The 25,360-nt window shown below is 36.0% G+C and overlaps 1 protein-coding gene and 1 pseudogene across 3 annotated transcripts in view; one reads left to right on the top strand and one right to left on the bottom strand.

The window, feature by feature from the left end:
• TBCA (tubulin folding cofactor A) overlaps window positions 1–25,360 on the bottom strand; it is a 74,667-nt gene that overhangs the window by 44,667 nt on the left and 4,640 nt on the right. The gene's annotated exons all lie outside the window — the stretch shown is intronic.
• The window catches only part of LOC308342884 (large ribosomal subunit protein uL23-like), a 1,151,147-nt pseudogene continuing 1,149,489 nt past the window's right edge, over window positions 23,703–25,360 (top strand). The window contains exon 1 of the transcript in view: window positions 23,703–24,116. The product of the transcript in view is annotated as a large ribosomal subunit protein uL23-like (transcript). The remainder of the gene's footprint in view (window positions 24,117–25,360) is intronic.

Here is a 25,360-nt window from a genome sequence, read left to right as displayed (position 1 = left end):
AGGCAGAGACTGGAGTTAAGTGGCCTTAAGCCAAGGAATGCCAAAGATAGTCGGCAATCACCAAAGGCTAGAAAAGGCAAGAAGGGATTCTAACCTAGAGCCTTCGAAAGGAGGAGCATGGCCTTACTGACAACATGATTTCAGACTTTCAGCATCCAGAAATCTGAGAGAATAAATTTTAGTTGTATTAAGTCACCTAGTTTGTGGTAATTTTGTTATGGTAGCCCTAGGAAACTAATACAGATGTTAATGCAACCTAACTTGCTCCTTTTTACAGAAATATTTGTGGAACACCAATGTTTTAAAGGACTTGAATTCAAATGGTGAGCTGTTACTAAAAGGGTATAAGAACAAAAAGCTTCCAGTTTCAAATCTTAGAATCTTTACACTATACTATATCCTTCCTTCCTTTCACTCATCCATCCATCCATCCAGCACGTCCACTGCTTCGCACATACTTACGATGTGGACAATGAACAAAATAACTACTATCCTTTCCCTCATGGTGTTCTCAGTCTAGTCACACTCAACAGATTGTAAAATCCTTCCACGGCAATGCACACAGCCCTACACCAAGTATTTTTTAATGATTATATAGTGTTTCATTGATTGCATGCAGGATACCTTAAGTAACACCCTATCAATGAATACTTATAGTCTCCAATTCTTCAATATTATTATACAGTGAGATGAACATCATTGTATGTACATCTATACTATTCTCTGCTTAACTTCTCTAGATGAAAATCTTAGCATAGTATTTCTAGGTCAAAGGGTTTATACATTTTATTTCAAGATACATACTGTCATACTGACCTCCAAAGAGATGGTACTAATGGATCTTTCCACCAAGAATTAGAGCCCAATTCTCTCACAAACTGGTACTGGTGTTTTCATTTATGCCAATATTACAGGTGACCAATAATATTACTGCTGTGCTTACTTGCATTTCTGTGATTATTAGTGAGATACAATCATTACAGGTACAGAGTCTAGAGCCAGGCTGTCTGAATTTAAATGCCAGTTCCACTAGTTCAAAGTTACTTAAACTTTTGGTGCCTATTTCCTCAACTGTAAAGCGCAGATAATAATATTATCTCCCAATAACAGTAGCTGGGAGAACTAAACAGATTAAAATCTGTAAACTGCTTACAAATATAAGTAGTCATCCAACCACATGACAGCTATTTCATGTCATCCAATCCTACTTCTTTCTCTATGTGCAAATTTCCTGTTTATATTCACACCTATTTTTATACTGGTGTGTTCCTCTTTCTTATTAATTTATAGCTCTTTGTATATTCTAGATTTCCATCCTTTATCTGTCATGTAGTTGGTAAATACTTTCCCTAATGTGTCATTTATCTTTCTACCTTGTTTTTCTTCCTCTTGCCTTGTTTTTTGCTCTATTTCCCTAGAAAAATTTTATTTTATAATGTTTATAAGTTTCTCAATCTTATCTTTCTAGGTTCTAGGTTTTATGTGGATAAGAAAGCAGTTTCCACAAAATATAGTATTTTAATTTAATGGTTAAGTGAAAGTTAACAATTTTGGTTTTGTTTTTTTAGAAGACTTGACAAGTCATTTCCAGGTAGAGTCTCATTAATTTAATATTCAAGTTAGGCACTACTAATAGATGGAGAAACATTGCAATCTTTTCTCCTTAAGGTATTTTTAAAGAAAAAAATGAAAATGTCTTCCCAGTTAGTGACTTGGGTCACTACTAAAAACATTTTCTAGAGCTACAGCTTCATGGACAGAGTGATTACAAGTTTCTTGTTTCAAAATTTCTCTCAATCTTAAAATTTTTCTCTTAAACAAATGGACATCTATGTTCTATGAAATTGCACATCTACGTTTCACATGCTATGAAGCGATTCTGGTTTGCTGATATCCTGGATACATACAAAGAATTACAACATGAAAAGACAGGTTCTTAACTGGGGTACTCAATGTTTACTCAGATTGGCAAATGCCAAATTGGAAGCAAAGCATTTTTAATGCATATCATCCACTCCATTTCCCCCTCAATGGAATTTTACAAAGGAAATTTCACTATGTTTATCTACCTAGGCATGTCTCATCACTTTTTCAGTTCTCTGTTCTAATTACAATCTAAAATCTGCATCCTTTGTGGATTTCCTTGCATGTCTTCTTCCAGGTAATTTAATATGATTTTTTTTAAGATTTTATTTATTTATTTGACAGAGATCACAAGTAGGCAGAGAGGCAGACAGAGAGAGAGGAGGAAGCAGGCTCCCCGTGGAGCAGAGAGCCCGATGCGGGGCTCGATCCCAGGACCCCAGGATCATGACCTGAGCTGAAGGCAGTGGCTTTAACCCACTGAGCCACCCAGGCGCCCCAGGTAATTTAATATGATTTAAATAAAAACATATTTAACATAACACCTATGGCACCATGCAGAGCTCTACCCCCATTTTATATGGTGCTATCATATCATTACCTTTGGTATTATTCAACTGCTAGTTTCTAGTCCATATTTACAACTAATTTGAATTTAAATTTACTAAAATAAAATAGTCTTCATCATTTTAGTGAAAATTAGATATTAGCTTCCCTCCATTGAATATTAATTTTATAATTCTACTCTGTTTAAAAGTAAACACAATGCTATTTGTGAAACATATGGTCTTATTCTAAATGACTAATGGATCTGTTTGGGTTTTTTGCTTAAGTTTTGAACCAAATCCTAGGGCCAGCTGATACTATGTAATAATCCAGGGACAGAAGAATGGTGTATCGATAAATTGGAGGTTCCTCCTTACCACATACGCAAGATTATGGAAGATGTAAAACATTTGGCCCTTCCCCTCCCTTTTTTTGACTTTGTATTTTGCTGTATGTTTCCTTCATTTTGAAGCAATAAAGAGTAAATTGTCAAAAGAAAAAAAGTAAACACACTAACAGCATTCAAGTTTATTTTGCTTAATTTGTCCTTCACATACCCGTATGTTTATTGTTTACTCTTCAATTATAATGTACATATCTTACATGCATTCTAAATGGTGTCATTAGCTGGTGGCGAACACGCAAAGGCCAGTTTTATATACTTTACTCATAGGTTTGCATTTAAAAAAAATAAAACAGTATTATCTCCACTAAAAGAAATTTTCAAGATAGAAATTCACTCATTTTAAATAAACTTTGTGCAACTGCTACTACGCAAGCAGTTAATTAGACACAGTCTGTGAGAGGCCCATAGTCCATCAGAGTCCATGATTTTCTGTTCTGACCTAGCTGGGGGGAAAAAAAAAACTGAAACACTAGGAAACTTGTGTTCTCTACCTTCACCATGTAGCTTTCAAACTGTCCCCAGAATTCCCTTGCTTCACTCAAACACTCAAAAAGAAATAGTATCTATAGAACTTCAAATTTCTCAAGAGGATGTTAAAGACCCTCAGGGTATATTTTCATTATATACTTCATGCTTTTTACACTCTAGTCGTAACTGTCCATCCTGTGCCCCAAATATGTCCTATTCATTTTCTAAATGAACTTTGGAGATTTTTATCTTATTTCTTTTGCTAAGAAGAAATAATCCCTCATCTCTTCTCCTCACCTACTTACCTCTATTACTCACTCAAAATATGCTTCAATTGTCATCTCCTCCAGGAAGCTTTCCTCAACTCACTCAGCACAATTTCGATTCTCTTAAAGTGATTTCTTCTCCAAGTAACTTTGACCTAAATAGCTATATCTTGATGATATTCATCTATGTAAGGCTTTACACTTGAGCTGGTTGCATAAATAGTATCTCAATTAATAATCATTCTGTCTAATCACATTAAAAATACAGAGGATGGATATTCAAGATATAACACTTAGTAACTGAACAATGGAATTTAATTGTACCTACTTGAACTAGGGGCATATGTACATATGGTTTCTGAACTTAGAAAGGACTTTTGGAAACATGAGAACAACATCCCAAAAAGCTTTCTGAAGGAAGACATCTTATATTTGAATCATTTTCCCATTTAAACCAACAGTTATCTCCTGAAGTTTTTGACACAAAAATGAAAAGACCCATATTCCTAAGGAATCTACCAGAAGAAGTGTGTCTTCTACATGAGGATAATCATATTTACAGGTGATCCTTACACTGAAGTATGACCCATGCCTTTGTTAAAACAAACAAAACCAGCAGGTAGTCCACTCCTTACTGAAATATGAAAGGCTAGTCTATATCCAGTGATCAAATGACTATTTTTGGCTATTTTTGGCAAACAGTGCATTATTTGTTAGCAATGAGATTATTTATGTGACGAGAATTTTTTTTTTTTTTGGTGACGAGAATTTTAAAGAAAGTACAATATCCCATAAATCAAATTATATATATAAGAAGCCACTTATCAATGTTCCTATTCAGGTGAAATAAAAGTTAAGCCGATGAAATCAGGTGACCTGGGTGCTAGTTCTAATTCTTGACTTTGTAATGTGATCCTGAGTAAGGTGCTTAATTTCTCTAGGTCTCAGGTTCAATATCTGTATAATGAGGAAGTTGGGACTAGATTTCTACAGTGTGTTACGGCTCAAAAAAATGAAGAAACACATCCTAAATTCATTTTATTAGTAGAAGAAATTAAACTATCAGCATAAACTGACAATTTTTTTTCTATTTATTTACAAAGCTGATAAATAATATTCTGAAACCGGCCCTAAAATGCTTAGTTGGGTTTTTCAGGTCAGTAAATCTAGCACTTTAAGTTTAACTATCTATTTCCCTTCATTTTACAAAGATATCTTTCATCTTTAGTCTCAAAAGTTACTGTAAAATTTCTTGTTTCTTGGCAATTCATGACATAATTCATCCCAGTCTGGTGTTTCATCAATTTAACAGTTCTAATTGCCTTATTATCTGCTCTGGTGCAGTAGTAAAGCCTCTGAATATTTCATTTACCTTACCAACAAGAAAACCCCATATATCTCAGCCTTAAGGATATTACCTCTACCTCTTGGATGAGCAGAGGCATGAAGAACTTAAGCTCTCTGGAAAGCCAATATAATCTATCACTATTTAACTGTTTGTCAATGTTTATGCCTGTCTCAACTCACATTTAATGGGGCTTTTTATTGTTATTTTCCACTATAAAATTCTGAAGACACCTAAATGTCACTAATTCCCTTCCAAGTTTAGCATGTGTATTGCAATGTTACTTGGAGACACAGCGATATGATGCAAAGCACAGGCTTCAAAGTTAGGCAGACTAACATGCATTAAGTTCAAACCTTAGTTCTGACCTTTGCTATTTATATGGTCTTAAGTGAGTTACCTACCTCTTTGTGCCTCATTTTCCTCATTAAAGCAGAAAGACCAAGTGCTCTAAAATAAGGTAGTGAATATAAAGTAAGACCAGTTTGTGGTCCAATGCTGCATCATGCAGGTATCGAGTAACTGTTAGTCATGTCTTCCCATACCAAGGGCTCCCACTTGGTTGTGATTCTGCATGTTTGACTGGCTAGTTTGAAAACAGGTTCTAGTCACCACCTACTTCTACATAGGAGTGTTCTCAAATGGCTAGTTGTAACCCATTAGTCAGAGTTGTAATCCATGACTCCCAAAATCAATTCAGTGGGTTGTGATATCATTGTTTCAATGAAAGAAAACAGAATGGAATGAATGGAAATAACAGAGTGCTTCGTAAGTGGTAAAAATGGGACTATTTCGTTAAACTTTTATTTCAGGCGTGTGTGTGTGTGGGTATGTATACTGTCACGATGTAAAATAAAACACATTTCTAAATCTGGGTTAGATCAGAGAAGTTTGAAATATACTCTACAGAGAAGGCCAGTCAATTTCAGTTGGATCACTTCACCTCCTTGCCTATCTTGCCCGGGGAAATGTACTACTGAGACCAGTATTTCAGTATATTGAAGCCAAAAGGCCGACCAGTTCCTTTGCAGAATTATATATATATGTGCTTGAAGTTACCTGTAATGTTAATAACACCAAAAAGAGGAAATGATACTTTAATTCTTCCCTTAGAAATATCTTTTTAAACTACTAATAGCACCCATCTCTTATTTTTCTACTTTTGAAACATAATCAGCAACATATTAGGTTCCCTGGGGACCTAAAAAAAAAAAAAAGATAACAAAGAAATTTATAACCAGAAACCCAGTTATCCAAATGAGTATGCCACATTTAAAATCTAAAACATATTCCATAACCACAACTGTTTCAGGAAAATACACTAATCATTTGGGGAGAATATTTGTCTCTTAAGTAGAGACAAATTAAATAGGAGGTGGGGGAGGGCCATTAAGGAAAGCTTTCCCCAGAAAGTGGTATCAAGTTAGGATCTGATGATTAAGAATTAGCAGAGCAAAGGAGGAGGAAAGGTTATGGTTACAGGAGCAGGGAGATAGCATTCTAGGTACTAAAAAAGAACACAAAAGATTCTAAAGTGAGACAATATGGTAAGTTGGTTTGAGAATTAAGTAAAGATATTCATGAATGTGGGGAAGAGTAGTTAGAGAAAGAGCTAATCAAGAGAGCAGGGGGAGCAGCATAACATCTTATAAGATCATACTAAAGAGTTTGGATTATTCCTAAATGAATTAGACAGTCATACCTGGAGAGTGACATAATCATATTTTAGTTTAAAAAGACCACTGTGACTGTAATACGGAGAATAGTAAGGGGAATGACTAGGGCCAGGCAAACAAGGGAAGACTATGATAGTAGTCCAAGAGAAAGACAGTGGTGGCCTACTCAAGGGTGGTTATGGGGGGAACTGAAATGCAGATAAAGTTGAAAATTACTTTAACTGTGGTGCATGACGGATGTGGAAAGACAAAGGAGAGGGAGAAGCCAAAAGTAAAACTGGGCAGACGGTGGTGGGGCAGATAGTACCACTGCCTGACATAAGGAACGCAAGAGAAAGAGTGTGGGAGAGGGAAAATATTAAACTACAGTAGTACTCCCTTATCCATGGGGGATAAGCTGCAAGACCCTTACTGGATGCCTGAAACTGTGGGTACTACAGAGCCCTATATATACTACATTTTTTCCCTAAACATACATACCTATGATAAAATTTAATTTATAAATTAGGCACAAGAGAATAACAAAAATAAAACAAAACAATATACTATAATAAAAGTTATGTGAATGTGGTCTCTCTCTCAAAATATCTAATTGGGCTGTACTCTTGTACAGTATTGGATTCACTTCTTGTGATGGTGTGAGATGATAAAATGCTTACAGGAGGAGATGAAGTGAGGTGAATAATGTAGTCATTGTGACATAGCATTAGGCTACTACTGACCTTCTGATGATATGTTAGAAGTAGGATCTGCTTCCAAACCACAGCTGACTATGGGAAACTAAGACTAAAAATCGAGAAACCATGGATGGCAGAGGCTGGGGGCAGAACTACTGCAGTACCTTTTAGTAGTACTTCATGTGTGAGTCATAAACAACTGAGGTCATAGAAATGGATGAAGCTGCTCACTGCAGTGTTCACAAAGTGAGAGGGGAAAAGAGACTCAGGTAGACCCCTGAAAACATTTAAGAGAGGGTAAGCTACATCACTGCAAGAACTACATTTTTTTAAAAAATTGAGGTGTAACTGACATATATTAGTTTCAGGTGTACAACATCAAGATTCCATACTTTTATATACTGCAAAATGATCACCACAGTAAGTTTAGTTAACATCCATCACTATACATAAGTTACAATTTTTTCTTGTGATGGGACTTTTATATCTGTTTTATTCACCACTATATCCCTATCACTCAGACAGTATCTGTCATACATTAGTGGCTCAATCTGTTGCATAAATAACAAAGAAAAAAGCAAAAGTAGGACTGAGGAGGGGTAAGAGAATAGAAGGAAAACCAAAGGACGCCAGAATCACTGTAGCAAAAAGAAAAAAGAAAGAAAAAATTGGATTAAAAACTTTTAAGAAAGGGGAGAGCAATTCTGTCAACTGCTGCTAGTAAATCAAGATAGACTATTATATAAAACAGGTAACCTTTGTTTCACTTCTCTTAGTAAGGAAAGATTACAACAGGTTAAGAACTGACTGGGAAGGGAATGCCTGAGTGGCTCAGTCAGTTAGGTGTCTGTCTGCCTTTTAGCTCAGGTCTTGAGCCACAGGTCAGCCCACGTGGCTCTGCCCACCACACTGGGCTCCTTGCTCAGCAGGGAGCCTGCTTCTTCCTCTGTCTGCTTGAGCTGTCTCTCTTTGACAAATAAATAAATAACATCTTAGGGAAAAAAAAAAATTGACTAGGAGTTGGGAACGTGGAACCTGTGAATATAGACACGGCTTTTGACAAGTCTGGATCCTAGGGAGGGAAATAACATAAAGGTTTATACTGTTGATACTTTTAAGATGTTAGTGACTTCAAGGGCACTTGGGTGGCTCAGTCGTTAAGCTTCTACCTCTTGATTCCTGCACAGGTCATGATCTCAAGGGTTGGTGAGATCAAGCCCTGTCACTCCCTTGAGCTCAGCCAGGAGTCTGCTTGAAGAGCCTCTCCCTCTGCCCTTCCCCCTACTCACGTGCTCTTTTGCCCGCTCTATCCCTCGCTCCCCCCCATACATAAATAAATGTTTAAGATGTTGCTGACTTCAGCATGCTTGAATACTGGTAAAGAGATTAAAGGCCAGAAAAGAGAAGAAACAAACGCACAGGGCAAGGAGGTGGGATGTAAAGCACAGGAAGAATACTGGCTTTCGACAAGAGGTTCAGATCTTTGATTTTAAGAGGAAAGAATAAGGGAAGTAAGCGTGCAAACTGCAGTTAAGTCTACAGGTTTGATGGTATGTGGGACACACACGAAGAGCATGTGATTCCCCCATTAGCCAGGGAAGACTTCAGGAAAGAAGTAATGATCAAGAAGAGACATAGGAAGGAACAACTGGTCAGTATTATTCAGAGCAGTATACTGGGGAATGTTCTAGTCAAAGGAAGCTGCACATTTAGATAAGGTCTGAGGAGAGACTTTATATTCAAAAATGGATATGTTTACCAAGCCGCAAAACAGAGTAGGGAAATTGGCTTGGGCCTAGATGTGGCCCTTGGCTCAATTTCATCTACCATTCAGGCTGCTGCTGATATAGTTCAGGAAGCAAATACTTTCTACCTTGAGAGGTCACTCTAGTTATCCCAATCAAAGCACTCTAAACAATTAAGTGTTCAAATATTCGAAAAACTGTGAGCCCAGATCCATCCACCAGTCGTTTAGCTATGAAAGGCTTCCTGAGTAACAACTAAGTTCAAGGCACCATCCTGGATTCTGGAAACTGCAAAGAGAATAAAGCAGTTCTGGCACTCTTAAGGAGCTTAGTCCTTTAATGTTACCTGAGGCCCATCACTCAAAGCAAGTAAAAGCAAGTAAGATTACGATCCCTTACTTATGTTCTATCCCTTACTTCCCTTATGTATCTACCTGCAACATGTCTCTCACTCATTCCTCCCCTTCTTCTCCCTATCTTAATGTCCATAAAAGAAAGTGTAGAAAATTCTTAATACTTATTCTTACTGAACAATGTTTCATATTTTTAATGTCTCTAATTAAAAATTAGGTAAGTTCAGTATTTTACATTCTGAAGAAAAGAAAAACCTAAGTTATTTTTGTAAAAGGCCCTCAATAATTTTTCTTTGTATGTCAATGGTCTCCAAGAGAATACAGAAGATGTTTGGGGACTTAACATTAGAGGACTTAACTCAGTAACTACCCCAAAATGTTCATATAATATGATTTTAATTTTGCTGAAATACAATTCTGAAGGTTTTGCTGTGAAGATGGTATTCAGGATAAGTCAGTCACCAATGTGGTGACTGACTCTGACAACTGTCCAACATCCAATCTCAATGTCACTATTCGGTTCCTTCTTTTGTCCTCATGTGTGAAAGAATGCCAGTAAATGGGGTGCCTAGTTGGCTCAGTAGGTTAAGTGTGTGTCTTCAGTTCAGGTCATGATCCCAAGGTCCTGGGATCGAGCCCCATACAGAGCTCCCTGCTCAGCAGGAAGCCTGCTTCTCCCTCTGCTGCTCACCCTGCTTGTGCACCCTCTCTCTGTCAAATAAATAAAAAATCTTAAAAAAGAACTGATAGTAAATATCACTTGTTTTTACAAATTTACTGGTAACAGCTGCTCCAACGATAGTAAAACTGCATATGAAGAATTAACAGTTTTTGTCCATTTCGTTCTCAAATAGGGAATTTCAGCCTTTAGAACCATCTCAAACTCGCCATTCAAGACCTGTTCAGTTTCTTTTATTTCTAATATATGAAAACAAAACTCCAGCTGAGTGGGACATTAAATTGGTGAATTTGATACTAAAATAATATGGAAAAATGAATTTACCTTAATTAATTAATTTATTTATTAGAGAGAGGATTGGGGACAGAGTGAAAGGGAAAGAGAGAATCTTAAGCAGGTTCTATGCCCAGCACAGAACCTGACTCGGGGCTCCATCTCAAAACCCTGAGATCCTGACCTGGGCTGAAATCAACAGTCAGATACCTAACCGACTGAGTCATCCAGGCTCCTTATTTTAACTTCATATAAAATATCTATTCCAGGATAAGGGAGATTGACTGGTGTAACTCGATCTTAATCAAAAGACTAATGTCAGCAAAAAAAAAGCTACCATGCCTCAATATTACTTTCAATAATAAACTCAATTCTTAGACCTAAACCTGCTCTTCAGGTATTAACTTGGTAGTCATGATAACAAGTTCACAAATTATATAAGGCATTCTCAGTTAAACATTTTATTCCATTCCCCTCCCCCTGGTTTTGAACAGGCATGAGACATAATAGAAATGCGCTTTGTGTATATGTCTCATTCATTTCTGTAGTCATAAAAAATGTACCACCTGGACAAATTAGGTACTCTGCTTCTGTTTTTACTTTAATTATCAAAGCCCCTGCTCCAGTCAATATATTCAACATTTACTTACATCATGCAATCAGTTTCTTCAAGACAAAACTGTTCTACAACCCCATCAAATCTCTATGAGCTTTGTAGCTGAAATTACTATGAAACGCAAAACATAAAACATCCCAAAACTATGTATTAATCTCTAAAGAACGGCTTTAAAAGCAATGCAAGTGAACAAAAATTTAAATTACTACTCTGATTTGTAAGAAGTCAACATTAAAGTTTATTCACAACATTTTTAAAAGAAATCACACTTTTCAAATCCTCCCTTCTCACATATACATATTATCTAGAGGCCACATCTTTAATTACACATATTAATGGAAAACAACCAATTATATATAAATTATTATATATAACATACATATTATATATTTTATATAAAATTATAAATATTTTATATATTATATATTTATATATAATATACAATATATATTATTTATATTTAATTATATAGATATAATATGTATAATTTCACTGACATAATACTACTGGAAATTTTCTGAAAAAAATCTGGCCTTAATATGTAAATTATAAAAATTTTTTAAAACACCGAACCTAAGAATGAACATTTCCCATATTTATTACTCTGTCAATGAAAAATATATATTATTATTTATTCCTCCCATATAACTTCTACAAAAAATAGTTATAGTAATCAAAATGTAATGTAAAGTTATTTTGATTACTATAACTATTTTTTTTTAAGATTTTATTTATTTATTTGACAGACAGAGATCACAAGTAGGCAGAGAGGCAGGCAGAGAGAGAGGAGGAAGCAGGCTCTCCGCTGAGCAGAGAGCCAGACGTGGGGCTAGATCCCAGGACCCTGAGATCATGACCTGAGCTGAAGGCAGAGGCTTTAACCCACTGAGCCACCCAGGTGCCCCTGTAAAGTTATTTCTTAACTATATTAAGAAGTCAAAGACTACATGAAATCTAAACTTTCAGACCAATTGCCTTTTCTCAAAAGTATTCTGGAAAATGCACTGAGTTGTAAGAATCAAATATACCAAGTGGCTCTAACAGTTCACTAATATATCAAAATCTTAGAAAACGAATATAAAGTGTTAGTCTTTCTTTAAAAGGCTAATGTCTATTAACAGCTTAAAACATGGCACAGTAGGGGGTTAATATACTGTTGTCTGAATCACTTTCATCAGTTTAAGTACCTATTAGTCCTTATTAGCAATGTGCTAGCAAGGTGGTATTGGTCTTTTAAAGTTTCTTTCTGCTTCTTAGTCTGTTTGGCCAGAAAGAGTCTTTGGCAAGAGTGTCTGAAACATAAAGTTTAGATTTCTATTTTTCTTTAGATTTTAAATTTTCCAATTTTTAGGTGTATATTTGAAAAATGTTTTCTCCTTTTAGGACTCTGTTCTAGATTTAAACTATTCAGCACATCTGTATACCTAATCTTTATCCATCTTAAGATTTTCAACAATATGAACGTATTCTCCAAAATTTCTCCAGTGGGGAGAAATCAAGATGAATATTCTCAGAAACCAAAGCAATTCATGTGCTTTCTTAAGTAAGATCACTCATGTAGAACTAAATACAAAATGAATGTTCACAAAGTAAAGCTGGCCTGTTTATTAAACTAAACTTAGTTCTAGCATAACCAATAAAGTCTTTGGATATCACAAATTTATTGTTTAAAAACTGAAATTCAAATGTTAAAACTGAAAAGTATCTTATGGTTAAAGTTTATTGAACCTACTTTCAAGGACCAAACTTTGAATAAAATCTAACTCAAAACTATTTTTTAACAGTTCAGAATAGAAAAGTCATTCTAATTAGAGTGTAATGTAGCAATTTCAGAAAGTTTTCCAGCTCTGGCTCTTCTGATAATTAGTTAGGTAATCCTAAACAAATCATCTGCCTCTCTTGTCTGTTTCTGGGAGGGGGCCAAAATGGGGCAGAAAAGGGAGGACAACAGGGAGAAAGACAGGAGAGAATCTTTAAGGAGTACTTTATCAGCTGTACAATTTAGTGTTTCAAAAGGAAAGATATTCTTTTAGGGCTATATTTAGAAATGAAATGAATTTAAATTGCTTAGCATACCTACATGCCACATCCGTTCTTGTCATTTTCAACAATGTGGAAAGTACTTTCCAAAATAAAAAAACAAAACAACTAAACATATCTGGGCATTCCAACTCATACAGTTTTATTCCTCCTTCCATGTTAACAAGATAATGTATTAAGTTATTAGTGGAATTATAAATAGATAACTCTTTAGAGACTAACTTGCCAATATCTCTCAAAATTTTGTGCTAGGACTTTGGAGAATGTACCCCTGCTTACGGAGCTTGTATCCAGGTGGAGATTAATGTACAATATTATGGTAGCTAGAGAAAGAAAGTCTAGTCCAAGTAAAGCAATAATTAGACAACAGACATCTGACAATCTGTATTTTCACATCATACCTCGAAATCAGTAGAAACAGTCTGAGTTCCCCTAAAACAGATTAGCAGTAGCAAAAGGAAGAGTGACAGAAGAGAAGTTATTAGAAGCCGGAGTAGTAAGAGACACATAAATGGCTGACAATGTATATAAAAGCAAGAGACAGAAAACAAATTAAAGTAAACATGAAACTAAGTTATCAAACAGTGTAATTCAAGCATTTTCCAATTAGGAACACAGTTATATTGCAAAGATGTTTATCACAATCAGATTTCTAGAGATCTCAGTAGACCTGTTTTTCACAGGAAAAAATGCTATTCTTGGTATTAAGTTTTATAAGTTGTCCCACAAAAGCCTAGTTAACCGTACTTAAGTATTCAATGTGCATAAAATACTTTTGACAGAATACTATGTATACCATGCATAACTATGCTTCTAACAAGAAAAAAAAAATCAGAATTTCAACTTGGATGCCAAGAATGCCTCCTAACTCATTATTACATTACATTATTATTACTAATTATTTTTACTAATTTTATTTATATTAATAATATATACAAATATTATTTATATTAAATAATTTTATTAATTCTAATTATTATTAATAATTATTACATCATTACATTATTACATTATTAAAATCCTTGCCACAGAAGTGGTGACTCTCTTACCACCTAGTAGGCAGGATAAGCAACTGGAACAGAAGTTAAGGGCAAAGTCTGTGAGAACAAAGGGTTGCTGGGATTTCAAGGCAAGATAGGTTAATCTGACATTTCCTCTTCCACCTCTTCTCTCTTCCATTCCCAGCTAAATAGCAGTGAACTGGACAAAAACAGCTGGAAGGTGAAGGGGAGGGTTGAAGGAAGAGAACTGTTCTTCCCTACTTCTTATATGAACGGTAAGACCTCAATAGGACACTGAAATAGAGGGAAACAGGGAACAAAGTTGAGCCTAAAGCAACAACAGAATTTACAAAAAGCAAGACAAAACAACAACAAAAAAAAACCCACAAAAACAAAAACAGAGAAAAATAAGTAAATAAATGGGGGGGGGCAGACAAAGAAGAGAAAGCAGTCTCTAGCCAGTTCAGTAAAGGAAATTTCTCCTTACATTATACACAGCTATACATAAATTAGAAATCAGAGTAAGGATCTCAATTACTACTCAGTTGCAAGTAACATGATTTCAATTTAAGGAACTGAAACAATACAGGAATTTGATGGTTTGTGTAACTAAAATCCAAGGGAGATATAATTCAAGGTTGTCTGATTCAGCAGTTAACAACAGCACCAAGAAATTTTTCTTTGTACATCATTCTGCCATCTATAATACAAATTTCATCCCAAAGCCAGACTCCCTAAGTGGTAAAGGAAGGCTGCCAGCCACAGAGTACTTTGAGCCAGAATTCTAAGCAAGAGTTCTGAAATGTACCTTGTTTAAATGAGCCTAAATCACCTATCCACCTAGAATCAATTTCTGTCACCAGGAAATGGAATCTGATTGGCTAAAACATATACAGATGGAGCCGTTTCCTCAAACAACATGGGCTGTATGTACATGGATAAGGATGATGGATACTGGCATGAAAATACAGGCAGATATCAAGACAAGAAAAAAAAAAAAAAAGATACCGAGGACGTAGCCACAGTGTTCACAACAAGATGTATGAAATGCAGATTCAGAGTCATCACAAATTATTATCTATAATACTGCCCATTAAAAAGACAGAAAATCATTAACTATTCTTTTTATGAACAAAAGCCAAAATTGGCTCCTGAGACTTTTATTTAATCTAATACTAGAAATGCCATGACAGTTTAAAAGAGTAATATAAATTTTTTAAAAAGTATCTATTTTGAGACCTATATAGAATATGTAAAGGAAAATATAAATGAATATAAATGAGTGGAAATAAACACCTTGCTTTTGGTTGAGGGGACAAGTGGTAAAGATTAAGGGTATGTACATCTGCTAGATTTTTAAACCTATGATAATGACAATTATAAAACTTATGGAATAGGTTAACAATTAAACATTATCAAGAATAAATTAAAATCCTTTTCTAGAAATGCTTGCCAAACTTAAGAACTTAAGGTATCATACATCAGAATGAACAGATGTCACTATCTCAAAAAGATAACTGTACTCCCATATTCACTGCAACATTATTTACAATAACCAAGACATGGAAACAACTGAAATGTCCAGTGACAGATGAGGAGATAAAGAAAATGTGCTGTATACAAGTTGGCCCTGAAATACAAAGGTTTCAACTGCATAGGTTCACTCATATGTTCACATAAAACATACTCATATATGTATTTTTTATATAGTATAGTACTGTAAATGTACTTATGATTTCTTTTTTTTTTTTTTAAGATTTTATTTATTTATTTGACAGAGAGAGAGACACAAGCAGGCAGAGCAGCAGAGGGAGAGGGAGAAGCCACTGAGCAGGGAGCCTGATGTGGGCGGGGCTCAATCCCAGGACGCTGGGATCATGACCTGAGCCGAAAGCAGAGGCTTAACCCACTGAGCCACCCAGGTACCCCTTACTTATGACTTTTTTTTTTTTAAGACTTTATTTATTTATTTGACAGACAGATTGCAAGTAGGGAGAGAGGCAGGCAGAGCCCGATACAGGGCCCGATCCCAGGACCCTGGGATCATGACCAGAGCCGAAGGCAAAGGCTTTAACCCACTGAGACACCCAGGCACCCCCTTATGACTTCTTAAGTAACATTTTCTTTTCTCTAGCCTAAGTTATTATAAGAAGACAGTATATAATACATATACGATATATGTGTTAACTGACTGTTTATGTTATCAGTAAGGTTTCTGGTCAACAGTAGGCTATTAGTAAAGTTTTGGAGGAATAAAAATTGTAAATGGATTTTCAACTGCACAGTGTCCCAATCCCCACACTATTCAAGGGTCAATTATATATATATACATATAAAATGAAGTATTATTCAACCACAAAAAAAAGGAAATCCTAAATGTGTAAGCTGATGATTCACACACCTGTACCCCTGGGGCAAATAATATATCATATGTTAATTAAAAAAGAAGGACATCTTGCCATTTGCAATACATGGATGGACACTGATGGCATCATGCTCCATGAACTAAGCCAGAGAAAGGGAAAATGTTGTATGATTTCACTTTTATGTGTAATCTAAAAAAACTAAATTCACAGAAACAGAGAACAAACTGGTGGTTGCCAGAAATAAGGGTGGGGGAGAAACAGGTAAAGGTAGCCAAAAGGTAAAAACTCCCATTTATTAATAAGTTCTGGGGATGTAATGTACAGGATGGTGACATACAGTTACCATCAAAGCACTGTATTATATATCGAAAGTTTCTAAAAGAGTAATCTTAGAAGTTCTCATCACAAGAAAAAAAAAAATTATGTGAGGTGACTGATGTTAACCAAACTTACTGTGGTAGTCATTTTGCTATACACACACATATATATACCAAATAATTATGTTGTGCACATTGGACTAAAACAATGCTATATGTAAAATATATCTCAATAAAGGTGGAAAAAAACAAAAACAAAAACAAACCAAAAGAATTAACACAGTAACATGTGAAAGGTCATTTAGAAGGTTTAGAATTGTTGGCCTTCTTTAGCCTTGGCTCATGCTCAACCCAGTACCAAGTGGGTTTTCGGGACCCACCTGCAAACTTCCCCTCACTCCGCAGGCATTCAATACTGAATGCAGTGTCCTGGAAATGGACAACTTTCCAAAGGATCTTTCAAAAGAACCTCTCCTTTCTACCAGGTTAAAAAACCCTGGGTTGCCAGAGGCATATACATTATTCTACACAAGGAAGAAAGGGGTGATTAAGCATGTGGTTGGGGGCTGAAGCTTCATACCTCCTTTACTCTATCTGTGGGGATGCTTGTTGAAAAAAATACTCAAAATAGTTTAATTTTTCTACGAAATGAAAAATAAAAACAGTATTAGAATAAAACTAAGGCCTACCAAGCTTTGGAGAGGATGTGGATCAACAAAAGGAACTCTCATATAATGCAGCTGAGAAGGTAAAATGGTATAACTGCTTTGGAAAACAGTTTGGCATGATTTTACAAAGAACATTCATATACCTGTCACCTAACAATTCCATTTCTGGAAAAATATCCAACAAAAGCTCTTATATATCATTACCAAAGACATGAACTAGAATGTACCTAGAAACACAGTAATGGGAACAATCCAAATGCCCACTAAGAGAAGAATGGATAAATAAATTGTGATAGTATCAGACAATGAAATAATACACAACAGTCAAAACAAATGTATTACATATAAATGTAAAAATATGGATAATCTTATCAACATAACATAAAATTAAAAAAAACCTAAACAACAGAACTCCTTACCAATATACAAATGATAAAATTATATAAAATAAAAAAACAAGATAAACTCACCGGCCACTGGTGACTGATTACACATCTAGACCCTTTCTCCTCCCAGAGGTCAGGGGATGGGACTAGAAGTTCTAACCCTTTAATCAGAGTTGGTTCCCTGGCAACAACCCCAACCTTCAGTTAGTTACCTAGGGGCTTTCCAAAAATCATCTTAATACAAAGAAAGATCTTTATTGCTCTCTTCATTTAGGAAATTCCAAGAGTTTTAGGAGCTCTGTGTCTGGAATGGAAAGGGAGACCAAACATATATTTATTTTTATAAATCACACTATCACAGGACCCCAAGGAGCTTTTATTTATATGTATCATATCTATTAATACTTATTATATTAGAAATAAAAATTAACAATTTTTTAAAAGTTTTAAAAATTAAAAAAATGTATTTACTTCATTTAACAAATGTTTTACATTTTTACATTTTTTAAAATGTCTGTACTAATAGAAGCATCTACATTTTCATATCTTCTGCATTCAATCTGTCCCACTATCACATACCATATATAGCCTTTGGAAAACTGTACTGTAAAACTGTGAGCAAATAAAAGTGAAAAAGGCAAATAAAGTCTCAGTATTACTATAAAAATAACTTTCACCTTGCAGACACACTGAAAGTGTGTCAGGGACCCCATGGGACTCCTAGACCATACCCTGGAAACCACTAGTCTAGTGAATTCAACAGATAATGTATTTTTAGTACTATCTTACTAAAAGCTACAAAGTTCTCTAAGAACACAGACAGGGAAACACGAACTTCAGAAACATTCAGGGAAACTTCTACTGAGGTGGTATCATCTGATGTGAGCCTCAAGCCCAAATCCTTACAAACTAGACATGGTAAGAACTGTACCCTCTCCCTCCTACTTTTTGGTGTGTATCCTACCTGTCTCCTCTTCTGTCTCACTTGGTTGCTATTCCTCAAACGAGTCACACTTGCTCCCTTTCTCAAGCCTATGTATTTACTGTTTCTTCAGTCAGAAAGGCTCTTCCCGAGTATTTATCCCAAGGCTATTCTTGCCACACCTGGCCATCCGAAGGTTAAAGGAAAGCTGTATCTCCAGACACCTATAATCCACTCAGGGCCCACAATCCTTGGAAAATTCTGCCTTACACTGTTATATGTGTGTACTAGGAGCTATAATTAACATAGCATATGATAGCATTATTCGTAAAAGTGAAAAATGAGTGGAAAAGAAACCTAAATATCCATCAAGCCTAAAACGAAAAAGAAATACCACTAGTGCAAAAGAATGAATTAGAGCTACATATTCCAATATTAAGTCTCAAAAACAGTAACACTATGCACAAAAAACCTAAATGTTCATCAACATGATAATGAAAAAACCACTAGCACACTGACAGAAGACAATGAATTAGAGCTACATGTTTCAACATGAGTCTCAAAAACAGTAACATTACTATGCACGGAAAGTAATAAAAGATTCCTAGAGTTAAATAGGAATATTTAGTAAGTGTGAATATTTATAAATTTATGGTTATACTATTTACAATGTAAAATTTCTTCATTTAGGGGCACCTGGGTGGCTCAGTGGGTTAAGCCTCTGCCTTCAGCTCAGGTCATGATCTCAGGGTCCTGGGATCGAGCCCCGCATCGGGCTCTCTGTTCTGCAGGGAGCCTGCTTCCTCCTCTCTCTCTCTGCCTGTCTCTCTGCCTACTTGTGATCTCTGTCTGTCAAATAAATAAATAAAATCTTTAAAAAAAAAAAAAAATTTCTTCATTTATATTTTGATAGGTAACACATGATTTACAATTATAAGAATTTTCTCCCATTCTTGTCCTCCCTCCAGCTATACAGCTTTCCTCCCAGGAGACAACCAGCATGATTAGTTTCCTGGGTATCCTTCCAGATATGTTTTGGTATATAATGTTCAAAGGACATACTATAATATGGCTTATGTATCTCCAATATAAATTAAGTTTAAAATATGCATGGAAACGATACAGTCGAATTCAGAATAAAAATTAGGTAAAGAGGGAGAGGAACTGACTTAGAAAGGGGCATTTGAATTATCAATAGTGTTTTGTTTCAGGTTTATTGTGTTTTCTCCAGATTTTTTTTTTTTATACATAAAATAATTATTGTTCAGGGTGCCTGGGTGGCTCAGTCGGTCTGGGTCCCAGGGTCCTGGGACGGAGTCCAGCATCAGGCTCCCTGCTCAGTGGGGAGCCTACTTCTCCCTTTCCCTCTGATGCTCCCCCTGCTTATACTCTCTGTCAAATAAATGAGTGAAATCTTTTAAAAAAGGAAAAAGAGAAAAGAAAAGAAAAAAGAAACAAGGAGGTTTTTAAAAAAAATAATTTTTCTGCATAAAAGAAAACAGGTGAAGAGGATCAGATTTGAGAAGGTAATTAGTTTGGTGTTAGATGGAGTGAAATCAGATGGAATGAAAGCAGATTTAGTGAAAATTAAAATAAGGGAATTCATTCAATACTTTAAAATGAGTCTAAAGTTCAGGATAAAGCTAGAGACCAGGGATTTATATAGAGTGACACTTGGAAATTCTAAGAATAAATATTCAGATACATGTACACTGCATAACTTAACAACACAGATTCCTTAAGGACGGAGCCCAAAACTTTGATAGATTCTCTAGAATACTATCTACTGCTTATAATAAGATTTCAATTTACCTATAACCCTCCTATTTTTCTTTGATTTCAAAAAAACCCCTGGAATGGGTGAGCCTGTTTTTGTAAGTAACTTAATGGACAGTAACACATATAGACACACACCTACCGCTATTAAAATCAAAGAGAGAGGGGCACCTGGGTGGCTCAGTGGGTTAAGCCTCTGCCTTCAGCTCAGGTCATGATCTCAGGGTCCTGGGACTGAGCCCCGCATCAGGCTCCCTGCTCAGCAGGGAGCCCGGTCCAACCACCCCCCGCCTCCCCCCGCCCCCCGTCTGCCTCTCTGCCTACTTGTGTTCTCTCTCTGTCAAATAAATAAAATCTTTTTTTAAAAAAAGGATCAAAGAGAGAGTGTTCTGGTTAGTTCTAAGTAAACTACAAAACCTTTCTTGACTGAACTTTAATAATTAAAAATTCTTCTGTAATAGTCTCCAACATAGCTTAAAAATGCTGTAAACAAATCCTTGATACAAATCATTTTCTAGGGTGCCTGGGTGGTTCAGTTGGCTAAGCTGAGCCTTCAGCTCTGGTCATGATTCCAGAGTCCCGAGATGAGTCCCACATCAGGCTACCTGCTCAGCAGGGAGTCTGCTTCTCGCTCTGACCCTCTCCCCTCTCATACTCTCTCTCTCTCAAATAAATAAATAAAATCTAAATAAATAAATAAATAATTTTCTGATCTTGTTTCTCTAATAAAAGTACCATCCTGACAAGTCTTTGAAGGAGGCAATTATTTAGAGCTGTTGTTGCTCCTAAAGTTTAACTAGAGTATTCATCAACTTTCTCCATCTCTCATGGTTATAAAGCAAACCTTTTCCAGATTCTTGAGCTGTTCCCCCGCATATAACTGACCTCTTCTCTAGTTTCCTCCATTCCTTAACTCATCTGACAAGTATGTATTAAATGCCTACTTTGTGAAAAACAATGTGTTAGACACCATCCATCTGGTCCCCAAAAAGGTGACCAAAAAAAACTGTATGGTCTTAAGAAAATCTTTGTATATTTTGACATAATGCAGAATCCTTACAATTTAACATTCTAGTTCTGGAGATCAAAATTATAATGCTGTACCAGTCATCTAGGTGGAAATACATTTCAGCAGACTTACAGGTTTTCCAAAAACAGAGTACAGATATTTTTCAGGCAATGGATGCCATATTAAAAGCAGGCTATTTTGTACTGTTCAGAACCTGAGGGTCATGCAGTTAAAAAGTAGATGCCTTTAAAAAAAAAAAAAAAAGTAGATGCCTACTTGTTCTGATAACCTTTATAGACAAACTCTGAGTTAGAGCATATGTATATACATAAGACTCCCTAAAATACTTCTTTAGCACAAGTTAAAGGATCTCAGTGACAACAACAAACAGGGAACTCGGTAAAAAACCAGAGATAAAATCTTGGGGTGCCTGGGTGATGCAGTCTAAGCTTAGGCCTCGGGCTCTTGATTCAGCCCAGGTTGTGATCTGAGAGTCCTGAGATTAAGCTCTGCATCAGGCTCTGTGCTCAATGTGGAGTCAGCTTGGGTTTCTTACTCCCTCTCCCTTAGCCCCTCCCCACTATGCAAGCTCACTCTCTATCAAATAAAACAAACAAACAAACAAAAAACCAACCCACAAAAATAAAAACCAAAGATAAAGGAGGGTTTGGAAATAACTATAATCTGGCATTAGAATTTTAAGAATGTCGCTCTTTGGTCTCAGCCACAGAAAAAAAGCTGAGGAAGGAGATTTCATCATTTGAAAAGTATAGCAGTAAGATACCCATGTTGTGCCCCTGCTGTGGCTCTAGGCCTACCGCCTTCGGAAGTCAACCTGTGGCAAATGTGGCTATCTTAGCCAAGTGAAAGAGAAAGTAATACTGGAGCACCAAGGTTAAGTGATGAAATACCACTGGGACTGGTTGAATGAGGATCCTAAAAATTGTACACCAAAGATTCAGGCACAGATCTGTGAAGGAACAACACCTAAACCCAAGAGGGCAGCTGCTGCAGCATCCAGTTCATCTTAAGGATTTCAACAAGTAGGTATAAGATAAATGTTCTGGGTAGAAGGAGACGGGCAGAGGAGCAGGAGGAGGAGGAGGAGGAGGAGGAGGAGGAGGAGGAGGAGGAGGAGGAAGGTAATAATGTCTTTTGATAGTTGTGGTGAATCATTTATACATTTTAGAATAACAGCCTCTCAAAAACTCCCTTGACCACTCTTCCCTACAATAAGCTTTACAGAAGTGCACTAAGAGTGAAACTGGCTTTGTTACATTGTGTTAGTAATACTGACACATAATTTTTAAACTGTTAAAAAGACAAGGTCTCTGATATAAACAGATTTTTAGGGGAAATAGGGCATCACTGCCTCAGCAGTATACAGAAAGATGGCCATTACAAAGTCCTACAGCTGACTCAAAAACACAAGCTTCATATTCCTCCCTTCTCTCTGCAGCCAATCAGTGAACATAACAAACAACTAAAAAGCTCATTTTTGTCACAATTTAAAAGAAAGCAAGTTTCACAGTCTCTCCAGGGATCAGATCATTCATCTTTATGTCCTATATCCACATTGTTTATATATCTACAGAATGGTGGTAATGATAATAATGACAGCAGTTAACATAATTAAACACTTACTACCAATCAGGGTCTTGGGCCAAATACTTTTACATGATTACCTTATTTAATTCTTCTAACGACAATATGAGAAAGGTACTGTCACTAACCCATTTTTCAGCTAAGAAAACTGTGGCTTTTAAAGGTTAAATAACTTGCCTAGGGTTCCATATGTAGTATGTATTAAGTGGAGCCTGGGACTCTATTTGTTTAACTCAAACTGTAACAATAAATAGCTACAGTAACTATTACACTGTCATACTGTAATTGAATCAAGGGCTCCCTACTGCTTATTGTATCAAAAAATCCTTACAGAATAAGGTTCCATTCATTCATTTGTTCAATGGAAAGACTTTTGTTGAGTACTTATTAAGTGCCAACACTATACCAAGTGACTAAAGATGTAGGTTCTGAGTGAAGCTGCTAAATAAATGACTTCTGGATCAGTCATATGACTGGTGTTATTTAAAAATAATCTCTAGGGGTGCCTGGGTGGCTCACTGGGTTAAGCATCCAACTCTTGGTTTTAGCTCAGGTCATGATCTCAGTGTGGTGAGCTCCACATTCAGCATGGAGTCTGCTTGAGACTCTCTCCTCCTCCCTCTGCTCGCTCGCTCTCTAAAATTTTTTTAAAAGTTTCTCCTAAAAAAATAACAAAATAAAAATCAGCTTTACCCTTTTATGAAGATGGTGCTGAAAGCTAAGAAGGAAGACCCTGTCTTTCCCAAAGCTGAAGCCAAAGCAAAGGCTTTGAAGGCCAAGAAAGCGGTGCTGAAAGGCATCCACAGTCACCAAAAAAAGATCCATCAGTATGTACCTATGTTCCAACAACCCAAGCAAGACTCTGCATCTCCGAAGGCAGCCCAAATATCCTCAAAAGAGTACCCCCAGGAGAAACAAGCTTGATCACTATGCCATCATCAAGCTCCCCTGACTACTGAGTCAGCCATGAAGAAAACAGAAGGCAACAACACATTTGTGTTCATTGTGAATGTCAAGGCCAACAAGCACCAGATCAAACAGGCTATGAAGAAGCTCTATGACACTGATGTGGCCAAGGTCAACACCCTGATCAGGCCTGATGGAGAGAAGAAGGCATATGTTCAAAAGGCTCCTAAGATGCTTTGGATATTGCCAACAAAATTGGGATCATCTAAACTGAGTCCAGCTGGCTAAATCTAAATAAAATTTTTTTCACCATAAATTAAAAAAAACTCAGCTCTATTTGGGCAAATAAAACAGCATCATTATAGGAAATGGAACCCTGGAAAAAACAGATCACACATCCAAGCATTTATATTCTAAGGATTGTGGACTAGTTATTATTAACAAAATTTTACAACTTTGCTCTACTATAGATTTTCAAAATTTTCTACCAAACAAAAAATGCAATGAAAACACACTCACACATTCACGCACACAGACACACACACACACACACACACACGCACACACACACAGGTCAAAAGATCATTTACTTCCACATTCAACTCACAGAATAATATAGCTTGTGTTGGGAAAACCATGGTCATGAGTGGCCTTAAATAACTCCCTTTCCAGCTTGAAGAGACATCTGGTTGCCAGCTGTGTAGCTTCTAAAAGTCACTGCTTGCCAAGTAGTTGGCAGAAGGTGGTGAAGTGCTGACCACCTGCAATCCATTTTGACACTGCCTTTGACCATTGCTTTGGAGAACTGAATACATTACAAAAATTCCAAAAGGAGTTGGCTAAATTTCAAGGCAGGAAGTTGGCCATTTTGGCTGAACTTACTTTAACTCAAATCAAAGCGGTATGATGTGGGAGAAGAGAAGATAAAAAAACTACTAAAGCTTACAGGAAATTTTCAGGGCTATATCCTAAACCTCTGTCCACCATACTTCTATCCAGTTTATAAGTAGTATATAAACAACTAAAGCTACAGGGGAAAAACTGTAACTATGTCTATGCAAATATATGTATCATTCCTATTTTTCACTTTTATGTCAGTACAATAAATGTATTCAGTATATACATACAATGTATATCAATAGAGTATATTATATGCATTAGATATGAATATATATTTAATAACATGGAAATTTTCCTTTTATGTTGTTATTATGTCTGCTGCACACAGTATATATATCATAAACAACTGTATATCAAAGGTAAAGGTATAAACATTTGGGAAGATGCCACAGTTTGAGAAAGGTGCTTGCTTAAAAAAAAAAAAAATCAATACAATTTCCCCACTGATTCATGATGTAAAATTCTATAATCAAGGCTTGTAGATTTGTAATTATGGTATGTCAGCTACATTTAAACAAGAGTGTTAAAAGATTGTTAAAGTTAAACTAACA

Source organism: Martes martes, assembly GCF_963455335.1.
Source record: "Martes martes genome assembly, chromosome: 5".
Lineage (NCBI taxonomy): Eukaryota > Metazoa > Chordata > Mammalia > Carnivora > Mustelidae > Martes > Martes martes.
Note: the sequence above shows the minus strand (reverse complement) of the source record. Positions and strands in the feature narration are given on the sequence as shown.